At 44.3% G+C, this 12,863-nt stretch overlaps 1 protein-coding gene across 3 annotated transcripts in view; it reads left to right on the plus strand.

Moving 5' to 3' along the window:
* Positions 1 to 12,863, plus strand: part of LOC110538388 (protein TANC2) — a 145,808-nt gene that overhangs the window by 104,126 nt on the left and 28,819 nt on the right. The gene's annotated exons all lie outside the window — the stretch shown is intronic.

The raw sequence follows: 12,863 nt of genomic DNA on the forward strand, positions 1-12,863 counted from the left end.
CTAAACCACCAAGGCCAAATAAACACTGGAGTTGCTTACCAAGATGACATTGACTGTTCCTGAGTGGCCTATTGAGTGCAAATATTATACAATCCAGGTGTGCAAAGCTCCTAGAGACTTACTCAGAGTCGCAGCTGTAATCACCGCCAAGGTGTTTTGACTGGGGTGTATATACTTATGTAAATTCGATTTCTGTATTTAATTTTCAATACATTTGCAAAAATGTATAAACATGTTTTCACTTCGTCATTATGGGGTATTGTGTGTAGATGGGTGAGGGGGGAAAAACGATTTAATCCATTTTGAATTCGAGCTGTAACACAACGTGGAATAAATACTTTCAGAAGGCTCTGTATACTTGTTGATTGTCTCTCCCTCATTTATCCATGCCCTGTACAAACACACACTCTTTAACCACCACCACACTAACCACCACACTAATGACAGCAGGCTCTGGAAATAAAGGAATGTTTAGAGGACGAGTTCCTTTCTACCCCCACCTTTCCCTCCATCACCGGCTGGGGAGCCTGGGGGGTATGACGTGATTGGAGGGATGCTACTGCCTCACTTCCTCCCTCGCCTCCCCTGTCAGGTGATTGCCATTAAACATGCTGTACTTCGCTATCTCTCTCTCCCGCTCTCTCATTCACCCCCTCTGTGTCCACGTCACACGTCATCTGTGAAGGGACACAGAATTAGGCTTCAGTTTGAGAGCAGAGGAAAGACTCTGCTCAGAGCTGAGGATTGGTTTGAATAGAAAGTTGATTATCCTCCTCTCCCGGGGTTGTTTGTCAACAATTCATGCAGAACGGAAGAAATGTGGGTTTTATTTTCTCAAGCTTTACTGAGGGAAGGATTTAGTTAAATGGTGAGAACCCTTCCAATAAGTCTGCTTTTCTCTTCTCGTTCTATCTCTCTCTTACTCTGGAGGGCAGTGTGTGAGGAGATGCCGTGATTTTTATTTGAATATGTTATAATTGCATGTTAGTTTGTTGCATGTCTTATGTATATTTCTCTGACTGTGTGTACTTGTGTGTTTTAAAGAAATCAAACTTGTGTCTGGGCCTTTGCAAGATAATGTACTGTAGCCAGTAGACATTCGGAGAAGCCACCACCTCAACCCACAGGTGTATTCCCCTGGGAAATCCTATAGCCAAGCCGAAGCCAATCAGAACCGGTGTGGGCGGTCATGGCAACTCAGGACACACTCTGAGGCACCTCTCGGTCGTCAAGGAAACCGCTTACATAAGAAGAACCCACGCGGAGGAAGGAAGTCAGTGGCACCCTCAGGGACACGGGCAGCTGTCACTCTTTCACACACGTAAAGGAACAGTCAGTCCTCGTTGGGGAGACTAATCACGCTACACCATCTCCATCACTACATCTCAGATGTATCAACAGTGACACATACTACTGGCAGCAATGGACTGACCAGATGTCCAAATGTAAAGAAGACTTTCCCGAAGAAAGAAATGTGCTCTACAGAACAACATGCAGACCGTTTTTATTTTTCCTTTTCCAAGTCAGTTAAGAACAAATTCTTATTTTCAATGACGGCCTTACATCCAACCTTTTTTATGCAAGTTAAGTACATGTCGTGAAAAGAAATTTGTCGGTAAACTTTCCAAATGTCGGCAAAACAAAATACGCTAGACAAACTGGGATCTTTTTATGTCTAAAGTTAATTACGCGAGAAATGGAGGATGAAACACATTTTCATGTCCAGATTTTTATATAATAACCATCATATCGAAGTAAACTTGGATTCTCAAATGATATGTTGTGGTCCTCCCACTACGACTCTGCAATTTATTAGGCAACAGATGAGTTAAATTATGATGAACTTGACAGGGTGGTGAAAGTGCAAGATGATGAGCTTGATGCTTCTTTCCAATAAATATTGAGGGTCATATTCTGGTGACATGATCATCGATGCTTGGTTGCTATTTGACAAATAAAAATAACCAAGCTCTTTGGTCCATAATAATCTCATCCTGTAGGCTATACCCGCACTGTATCTGCAAGCTGTTGGCTAGCGCGCACGTGGGAACATTCGCTATATAACACATTTTAGGAAACGCATCAGTAATGTTGAAAATGCAATAAAACCCCATTTGACTTGTATTTTTTATTGGGTACATGTGAATTTAACTGCACAAGTTATTTGTATGTGCACTACGTCATCACGCACAGCCTTTTATCTGCAACAAGTCAATTTGATGTTAACATCTCTGGTGGGAAAATGCGCATATTGTTTTTATGCCGAGTTTATAATATTTGCATGAAAATCTGTCGCCTATTGGATGGAAACCTAGCTAGTGTTGGTCATTTTGCCACTGTGGAGGTCATACCCAACTGGGGTCTAATCACAATTTCATCTTTCATCTTTTTATATTCTGGAGTATTGCCTAATTTTCACCTTATTGCTTTGATCCATAAGGGTCTCGTAGTCTTCAATTGGTCTTCTCACTGTAGAAACTAAATCTGTAAAATGCACAGTACAGTAGATATTCTGGTATTTAAACTTGAAACTATTTACTCTTGCTTTCCCAGCGACCCTATTGGAGATAGAAAACCATAGAAACGGGCCTCTAAAGTCCTATTGAAGTCATACAGTGCGCTATTTAGGCCCAATCATAAAAGTCAGTAGGTTTTCTTCCTCTTTGTTTCCTGTAAACATTATTGCTATTTAAGTGAGCGTCTATGTCATTGTCACAGCATCTGTTTCTTATTGTTATCGTTGTGTTCTGTTTACATAGCCCTGCAATACCCCATAAATGATGACTCATTGTACCAGCCCGGGGCTGTTCAACATGACCTGTCATCATTATTGTTTTTGTAATATGACCTACCAGAGCTATTCCCGCTGAATGTCTTATGCTGGTGAAAATTGCTCTTGTAAGTCAACCTGGCTAAGCATGCCAGCTAATTGGATAATAACCGCAACAATAGCAGTGGACTAATTGTCTGCACTTGCCATCTATCACCGAGCAGGCGCTAGTGACTACTCGCTTGTTAGCGCTGCTCTCGTACTGTAGCATGTATGCTAGTGAGCGAGTTTATACTGCATTTACAAAGGCCATTATGGCGTTGTGCAGTCCAGTACACAATATGGCAGTGACCCTCAGTCAACTAGCCTGATGGATGACCCAATGCAGGAGGCTTCACCTCGTAGCCACCTCACGTGTGACAATTCGCCCTCTAATGGCTCAGTAATGGAATGTGGGGCATGTGTTACCGCGGCTCACATCCCAGGCCTCTCGGAGATGATGGGTCAGTGTGTGACAGCGGAGGTGTGTAGATGGGATTGTGATAGATTCGCTGGCCACCACTGCCATTTTTTTTCAGCTGCCATTGTGAATGAGCAATGCTAGATCAAAGAAGTGGAGTTGCTTTTGCGGTACAGTAGCATCACGTCTGCTTTCATGAAGCGCTTTGTTTTTGTCATAGTGTTGTTTCTTAGGATTCAAGACATTGGGTTTGGCGTTCAGCATGTCTCGTGGTTAATTTGATCCTGTAGCCCAGTGCAGATGGCAGGTTCTAATTGTGCAATCTATTCAACCCCACCAGCTCCTGTTAATGAATGATCAAGACAAGACTCTTACTCCTAGGGTGTATTATGGATTCAACACACGCTCTTCCAGCTATATTGAAGAGATGCACGACATATGACAAAGTATGTGCTGGGCTACATGTACCTATGCTGACATATTTATTCAGGGACACTGGTTTTTTAATCCATCTCTCAACTATGTCTTGACTATAGAAGTCACAAATAAGGAATATCCTACTCTCACACACAAACGAGTGCTGCACACGTACGATTGCACACGTGACCCGCTTCTCGGCCGGCCTGTGCGTGCTGTGCAGACCGCTCGCTCACTGACATATTTTCGTACTCTGTAATCTCGTTAGCAGGATTTATGAATCCATCATAGTGACAGCCCAGCCCCCTGTAGAGGAGGGTATTGTAAAGCCCCTTCTCTTCCTGGAAAGTGCTGCCGCTGAGAAATGTCACATCTGTCCCTGGAGGGATTTTCTACGCCCATGATGCACTTACACCATTTTATTAATTCCCCTCGTATTGCCCCCATCCGCTAACCTACACACTCCTCCTTTCCTCTCATTGGCTTCCTTTGAGCGCTCCAGGAGGAGACCAAAGGGAATGGTAAGCATAAGCTTTAATGGAAGGTGTGTCCTTTGGCATTCTGGGGCAATGGGGAGGTTCTCTCTGGGCTTGACAGCTGGCGGGCAGAGTTAGCATCTCCATCCAATGAGGAGCAGCCAGGAGAGAACAAGGACATAGCATTGTTAGCAGTTGTTTTTGTAGTAGTGCCTGCGATGCGGCCCAGTGTTTACTGGTTCAACTCTTTGTGCCCTGCACCAGTGTATTCGCTGTTCGGCGGGTTTATGTAAATTGTTGTTGCATGCCAGAAAGTGGTTCTTAACCCAATTCTCTGTCTCTAAATATCTCACCATTATAAATAGAAATGCAACATCTGGCATTCAGATCTCCTTTTTTGTGATTGTTCAGCTCTTCAGCCATGAAGAGGTAGTGCTATTGCAGAGAATAGACACTAAATATGTTATCTTGGGAGTGTTAAACAGATTTCTCACATGTCGTTGCCAGACCTTGAAGCTAGGAGAGAGCAAAGATGACAGACCGGATTTGTCACCTTGAAATGTGTTGGTTAGAGTGGAGCATGGAGGCATGTGCCAATCCGCCAGGAAGACGTCTCCATGCTGTTCTAACCTCAGGAACGATTTTAATCCTAGAATGACACTTCCTTAGACAACAAGTAACCCTTTTCACAGTCCTCTCAGTAAACACATTGGTTGGTTCAAAAGCGAGGGGAGGTATCACTTTTTAGTGGATCCTGAGGAGAATTGTCTCACCCACTCCAAGAGTAGTGTTTTTACATGACAGGACTAATGTTGTCTTCAAGCTGCAATCAGTTTTCTGGCAACGTTTACCTCACAGAACCTCTCCTTAAACCCCAGGAAGGAGTTGAACTCCAGCTAAACTCAAGCAAGAGACCTTGAAACAGCACATAGTTCTTTGTTAGCTTTTGAGGAGTGTGGCTACTCTTGCCCAGACAACTACTGTAGCTCTCATGACAGATTTCACAGTTTTTTTTCTGGCCTAAGGATGATGGAAGTATATGAGCTCTGAACACTTTGAAGTTTCGCCCGGTAAACCATATTGCGGTGTTCTCTCATGTAACGAATGACAGCTTGTCCCAGCAGACAGACGGTTTGAGAAATGTTATATACCCAAGAGCAGCTCATCAACTCCGCTGTCACTTTTCAGGGATTCGTACCGTCCACATCTTAAAGTAATTGTCCAGTGAAAATCTCACTTTTAAAAGTTAATATTCTGTTAACTTACAGTGCATTCGGAGCCTCGCGAATGACGCAGCGGTCTAAGGCACTGCATCGCAATGCTAGAGGCGTTACTACAGATGCAGGTTCGATCCCGGGCTGTGTCGCAGCCAGCCGCGACTATGAGACCCATGAGGCGGCGCACAATTGGCTCAGCGTCGTCCGGGTTAGGGAAGGATTTGGTCGGCTAGGATGTCCTTCTCCCATTGCGCTCTAGCGACTCCTGTGACGGGCCGGGCGCATGCATGCTGAATTTGGTCGTCAGTTGTACGGTGTTTCCCTCGACACGTTTGTGCGGCTGCCTTCCAGTTTAAGTGAGCAGTGAGTCAAGAAGCAGTGCGGCTTGGCAGGGCCTTTCCAAATCATGTCCAATCAATTGAATTTACCACAGGGTGGACTCCAAGTTGTAGAAACATCTCAATGATGACCAATGGAAACAGGATGCACCTGAGATCAATTCGAGTCTCATAGCAAAGGGTCTGAATACTTATGTAAATAAGGTATTTCTGTTTACATTTTTTAATACATTTGCAACAAAACAAAATAAATCTCTTTTTTTCTTTGTCATTATGGGGTGTTGTGTGTAGATTGATGAGGGAAACATTTATTTAATCCATTTTAGAATAAGGCTGTAATGTATTTGTGGGGAGAAAAAGTCAAGGGGTCTGAATATTTTCCAATTGCACTGTATACCCAAATAATGTTGTTAACTCATCCTATACCCATATTTGTGGCCAAAACAAAAAATAAAACATTAGAAAAACCCCACCTCCAAGCTTGTATCTCAAACAGACAGTTTCAAAAATGCTCACTATTTCCTCATAGAGGAGGATTAGCTGGCCGTTCGGCGGTCTACTCATGACCACACCGTTCTGTTGTCGGCGTACACCCACATCCAACACAGAAAAGCTGCTTTTTAACAAACTTTATTAAAACATTTAGGAAGGAAAACTATTTCACTCATTGTAATTAATTATTATAGGTCATATTTCATAGAAATCTGGAAAAGTTGGACAGTTACCTTAAAAAGAGAGATAAGAAAGGACTGCAATAGCACAGCTGGAGTACTTTTGTCTTGTAGTATCATTCTGGAGAGGATGATGTCTCCTCCTAACTGTTGCCCACTGGAAGCTTAAAGGAGAGTGGGCTTTGACCATTAGCTGATATTCCTGTCTATTTTATTCCCTCATCCATTTAAAAAAATTCTTAGGGAGTTGTGTTTGTCATGAAGATATGGCTCTTGCTCCGAATGACACTCTCATCTGAAACAGCTTCCCCACAGCCCAGAGTGTGATTATCTTATAAGTCTCTCAACTCTCTCCAGCTCCACATAGTAGGCCACGATTTGGTGCACTGGCTGGCATCTCCAAAAGCTGCCTGGTGAACTCGCATAGTCTTCACATCTGCTTGTCAAGAAACAAACTGTGGAAGGACTGACTTTGTAATCACTTGTCCCATCTATAAATATTCCCACTGTTCTCACATTGTGAAAGCCGGACAAAAACCTGTTGTGGTCAGAATACTGCTACATTAAAACTCAGGGAGCATCTATTCTTAACAGTTTGTGGGCATTCCCCTTTCTTTTTACATGTCAAAGACACAGACATGCTTTAGTTGGTTTCTTTTGTTTTTCAAAGCACAATTAATGGAATGTGTGCTTGAATTGCCACCAAAATATGTCTTAAACTTTTCTCTTTATGAGTTTCATGTTTCCTAATTACTCCCTTTGTATTCCCACCCCGGGGAACAACATATTTTTGTTTGAATTCCGTGTCTGTTCCTACTAATTTTATACTTGTTTTCAAGAGTTGTCTCTAGGCTTGTTGCAACAACATTTTATAGTTACCGTACTTATGTGTTGTGTGTTAACTTATACACATACGCAAACTCCATCAGACGACACCCAGTGCTTACTGTAAGTGCAGCTGTTGTGGCTGGATGTAGATGTCTTGGTAAAGATAACAAACAGCAGGTATGGTATCTTGGTGCATAAACAAGACAAGGCCATCCACTGACCCTACCAGACATGCAGGGATGACAGATTGGCCGTCTCTTAAAAGCAGTGACACATGACCCACCCTGACTCCGACACCCCCTTGTCCGCTGCCGACGGCTCTCGGGGAGGCAAGGTCAAAGGGGTGATGACCCTGGGCCCCTCGTTTGACCATCCCCGTCCCGTGACCCAACAACAGAGTAACTACCCTCCCCCTACACAGCCTGGGTTGACACACTTCCCATAAGCATTACCATCTGTGCTCTGGTCTTCCTCTTCACAAGCCAGCCCTCTCTCTCTTTCTCTGTCTCTGTCTGGTTAGTGGTTCCCTCTCTCCTCCTCTCTGTGGCTCCCTGCCCTTTTTATGTCTGTCTTTCTTTCTCTGTGAATGTATGTGTGTGCTTGTGGGACCATTTTTGGAGGGGGGGTCCTCCCATTCCAGAATTGGAGCTTTCCCTCCCTACGTTAACCTCTCCCTGTGCCAAGAATACTGACCTGGATATGCACTGTTCCGGTAAGCCTGACCCCTTCGGTCTGTCAGGACCTGATCTGTCTGAGTGAGAGAGAGCGTGTGTGTGTGACGTTTCTCCCAACTTTAACAGCACTTTTTCATAAAGAAAGGCAGAGAGCAATGCTGAGCTCGCTGAATGAGTTTGGTGGTTTCTCGCTGGCCTCCCTCCCTCTCTCTCTCCCTCCTTTCTTCCCTTGCTCTGTGGTGTTTGGACTCCAACCCTTTCAGACTCCTTATGGTTTCTGTTGAAGTCTCAGCCAGTGGTATTCTCTGAAGCCTTACAGAACAACCAAACCGCCAGCGCAGGCCTCGCCTCCCCCCTCCACTGTCCCATCCCAGCTCCAATGTAGGAAAAAAGAACCAGGACAAAGCAGCCCAGCTCATTTTACATCAGACTACTGGAACCCATTTTAGCAAGGGCTGCTGTTGCGCTCATTGTGGGGGTACAACACTCTTACCTATCATGGATTACTCCGTATCAATGAGGAAGACGTGTGTCCGCACAGGGGTGAGGTGTTCGCGACAAAGGTGTTTGCAGGGGCGCCGGGAACAGGGTTGTGGAGGTGACGCTATGGCAGCAGGAGTCGGTCATGCCTCCTCGTTACTCCGGAGATTGTTGTTGGATATCTGCTGTTTGTCCCATGGGCACACCTCAGAGCTACCTCGCATTGAGACAGGCCACACTGAAGGAAGTGATGGACAAGAAATGGATGGAGAAGGAGGAGGTGAGAATAGAGGGAAGAAGTAGAGAAAGGAGAAGAGGAGGGGAGTTATTGAATGCGGACAATCGCTGTCTAATTGTCCATCGCAGCTCATTCAAAGCTCTTCTTTCTCTCTCTCCCCACCTGACTCCATTAGACGATCCATAGTAATACTCAATGATTGACAGCACGTTTGACTAATAACCTCTCACTGTGTACTGTAGTTCATAGGCCTCGTTCCTCCCCTCACCAGAGCAAGGTATGAATGAGAGACGGGAGGGTGTGGATGATGATGATGAGGCATGGCATCTGTCTGTAATAAACCCTGTGATAATTATATATATTTGACCTGCATTATTGCCTCTGTCAGCTCATTACATTTGATCCATTAGAATGCCTCTGTGTGGAGTGTGTGTCACGAAGAGAGATGGACCAGAGGCATGGCTGAGGTATCGTCCGTCTCGATTAAGGGAGATTTAGTTGGAGATGTGGAGACACAAAAGGAGGGAGATCACAGCATAAATGGTGTTCAGAGAGAGAGAGGTGTAAATTCGGATAGTGTCTCTAGAGAAATAATAATATTGTATTGAACTGAGGTTTTATGTAATTTCAGTTCATTTGTGAGATATTGAGTACACAGTTTAACTGTAACATAGATGACTGTAAACAAATGATAGGTGTTTCTTGCTGGCACAGGAAGTGCAGCATTTAATTGTTTAATTGCTCAAGTTACTATCTCCACAACTGTTTCTAATACTGTCTCCAGCATATGTTGAGGGTATTTATTCCTGGATCTCCATACAGATAGACCCATCTCATTCATCTCCCAGCCTTGCATCTCTTCCACCACCCACCCCCAGAACCTCTGAAGCCACTCCACTCTGTGCAGCTCCACTAACTCAAACCAGCTTGCTGACTTATTTTCGGACATGTACTTTCTGAGCGTAGCGCTTACGGGCATTGTGATCTTACCTCCCCTATAGGTCTGTGTCTGTCTCTCTCTGTCTGCGTCTGTCTGTCTTAAAAATAAAAGATCCAACTCCGACTCGCCACCAAAATTGTAATCCAAAAAATGGGTGACCTGCCAACAAGTTCAGTATGTGTTGTTAAGATGACCCGCCACTCAAACTGCTGCCTATGATGGCATTTTATTTTCAATACAACAACAAAAAAACATTTCTTCAGTTGCGTTACAAGATAGTTGTGATTTGTAGAAGTACAGTAATGATTTCTAAGCATTGGGAACCTACTCCAGAGGAGTTGGAAACAATGTGTCAGGGCCATTGGAATGATAATAAAATTATTAGATTAAGGGTTCAGTCAGCGTTCTGTAGCTATTAAATGCACTGCTGTGTGGTGGGGCGTTCTATTTCAGTGCAACGTAAGCTTTTTTTCACATGCTGTTTCAAAAGGCTTTGTCACTACTGGCCTTGGAAGGAGGGGTCTTACTTTGCCATTCAAATGTGTAGGATGTAGCCTGACCACCTCTGCCAGCTATGCGATCAAATCAGTCATTGGTTAATATGCCGTCACTCAAAAACCACTTAGCCAATTGCTGTCACCTCTCATGTTTTGAGACCGTTGCGCATTACAGCTGCCGAGAGAGAAAGCATGAGGTTTCCTCAACCTGACTGATGTTTTTTTTTCTGTCGTAAACACAAGTAATTAACGGTGTCTCTTACAGGAACCACGCTCGGTTAGAGTAGAGCTTGCTGGGAGACGGAGGAGGCGGGGACCAAGGTACTTTGGTATGTTTACGAGGGGTCCCCATGGGTCTTGTATCCCAGAGTGGAATGACTTTAACATCTGAGCTGAGGAGACGCTACTACTGTTATTGTTTGGATTAACTAGTGAGGAAAAGGTGGGTGTCATGGCAGACCAACAAAACATAGTTAATTTAGCTGTTGTGACCCTCCACTGTCCAACTCCCCCTACTTCAGACATCAGTCACTAGTTAGCACAATGTTGGGCAGCTCACGAGGATGTGTTCTGTCTGACAATGCACTAGATTGCCATTTGAGGTTTCTTGCAGTGACCCAAGCTTGGCCTAAACTGCCCAGAACAAGCTAGTTCCAGTCTGCATTGTGTTCTCGGGACCACTGTAACTGTGTTTTCCTTGACAGATGAATGCAACAGGGGTCATTCAAACAGGAATAACCTGTTGGTCATAAATCCATCCACCTCCCCTGCTCTCCTGTTAAAATTCATATTGCTGAAATTACCCCCCCACCTCTAACCCCTGTCAGTCTCCAGCCCCCTGCAGCCAGTCTGACCTATTTAATGGCCACTGTCTACATCTCTCTCCAGGAGGGGTTAACTGCTCACTCTAGTATAGATGTGTGTTCATGTGTGTGTCTCTTCTGTTCTAGGGGGGGGGACATTAAGTGTCAACTCTTATGCTTGTGCTCGTTTCTGTTCTAGTAAGGATCCAACGCTATTCAGCTATAAAGAATGTCATTGTTAGTGCCTGATACTGCTTGAGAAACCTCTGAACAGACATGTTTGATGAACAACAACAGCCATGTGCCTTGTAGAGATTTACTGTCATAATGGTGTCAGTGGATCCAGCAGTAATTATAGTCCACCAGTGGAAGAAAGACAAAGAAAAGAGATCTTGAGAGCCGGTGCGAAAGGGCTAGAGATGGAAAGAAAGAGTGAGACGCCCTCGAGCAACCAGGAGCACATTCCGTAGTGCACTGATTGTTGCCATGACGACCATCTGCGTTATTGTACTCCTTCAGCAGGGTGAGATTCTGTGGCGTGAGGGAGAGAAAGGAGAACCACCAGAGCACTGTAATGTACGTGCTTCTTTTTCAGGTCCATATATTTCATCCTGGTGAACGATAGCTGTGATCATACAGTAGTGTCCGGATTTCTATGTGTTTATTATAAACATTCTGTGCCATTTTTAGGCTCACGTGTTCTGAAAGAAAAGATGATCTCTACAGAGCTGTTCTATTTTCTATGTGCTTGTAGTTGGCATATTTAGGTCGAGAGAATACATTAAAATGAAGCTCAATGATTCTTTGCAGTCTCTTTTCTCAGCTGTGGTGCCATCTCCCTCTCTCTTAGGCATAGGTGACTAATCAGCCGTTTTATAGCCAGTGTAGGTGTGTGTTCCAACAGTGACAGTACTATGATGTGTTAAGTAAATAACACTCCCACCTCTCTAGAATGTGCACTGGTGGTGTATTTATTTGATTTATTTTTTGGAGCCTTTAGAAGAAACAAGTGTCTGTCTCTCTCTGTCTGTCTGTGTCTCTGTTTGTCTATGGGGGTGTGGTCAATTGCCATGTGTGCCCATTGTTGAGCAGTCTTATTTTGACACCGAGTAGTCGACATTGATACAAATGTATGGTCTGTGGTGGTGTAGGGGCGGTAACCAGTCGTCCAGATGGCCGTCTCCTGTTTTTATTGGTTTCCGTTACTTCCTTTGACCTGCCCATAGGACCAACAACATGTCTGTCAGAGGAGCAGAAAGTGTCACCTAGCCTACTCCTCTTTCTCTTCCTTCTTTCTCTCCGCTCCACTCCTTCAACGAGATGGGGCGTTGGTCCTCTCCCATCTGCCGTCTTTGTGTTGGACTGACTGCTGCCTCGTTTGGGTGCTAAACACGTGGTGATGATGAGAGCCATTCTAGGGTCTTCTATTGGCTAATACAACTGTTAGCTAGTTCAATAACATCACAGAGGATTAAGCACATGCTCAGAGCATTCCAGTAGCTTGATTAACTTGATTGCCTGATGTAATATGAACATGCTGTTTAATGAAGAAGATTAGCCAGATTGTCCTTAGCATTAAGAGACGTCCTTGTGAAAGAGGGGGATATTTAAGCAGGGACAGCTCCTACTTGAACACAAGCTACTAAAACGTGGCAGAAATTGTGCTTGGAAAGCTCATGACACAACCTTAACAGTGAGGCGAAATTAAGTCTTTTTTTTTTTTAAGAACACATTTTTTTAAATGTGTTCTTAATACTTCCGAGCCCTCCCCTGTTTATTCCGGTCTTCCTCAGTGTCCCAGAGCCAGTTTGCTCTCCCCAACGCTGTGCTTCCCTCACTCCATCCCTCTGCTTCTCACATACTGTAGGATCGATGTACAGTCTACCCGACGTCCTGCCGCAGGGGATTGTGGGATAGCTTACATTTTTTGTGAAGGACAGATTGATAGCCAGGGTGTGTAAGGGACAGTAACTTCCTCCAAGGGGATTTGTTGTAGGAACTGTAGTGTTGTTGTGTCTGGGGGAATTGTTATGAGCTCTATAGATTATTCTCTA

This window comes from Oncorhynchus mykiss, chromosome 12, assembly GCF_057628025.1.
Source record: "Oncorhynchus mykiss isolate SJ-2025 chromosome 12, ASM5762802v1, whole genome shotgun sequence".
Lineage (NCBI taxonomy): Eukaryota > Metazoa > Chordata > Actinopteri > Salmoniformes > Salmonidae > Oncorhynchus > Oncorhynchus mykiss.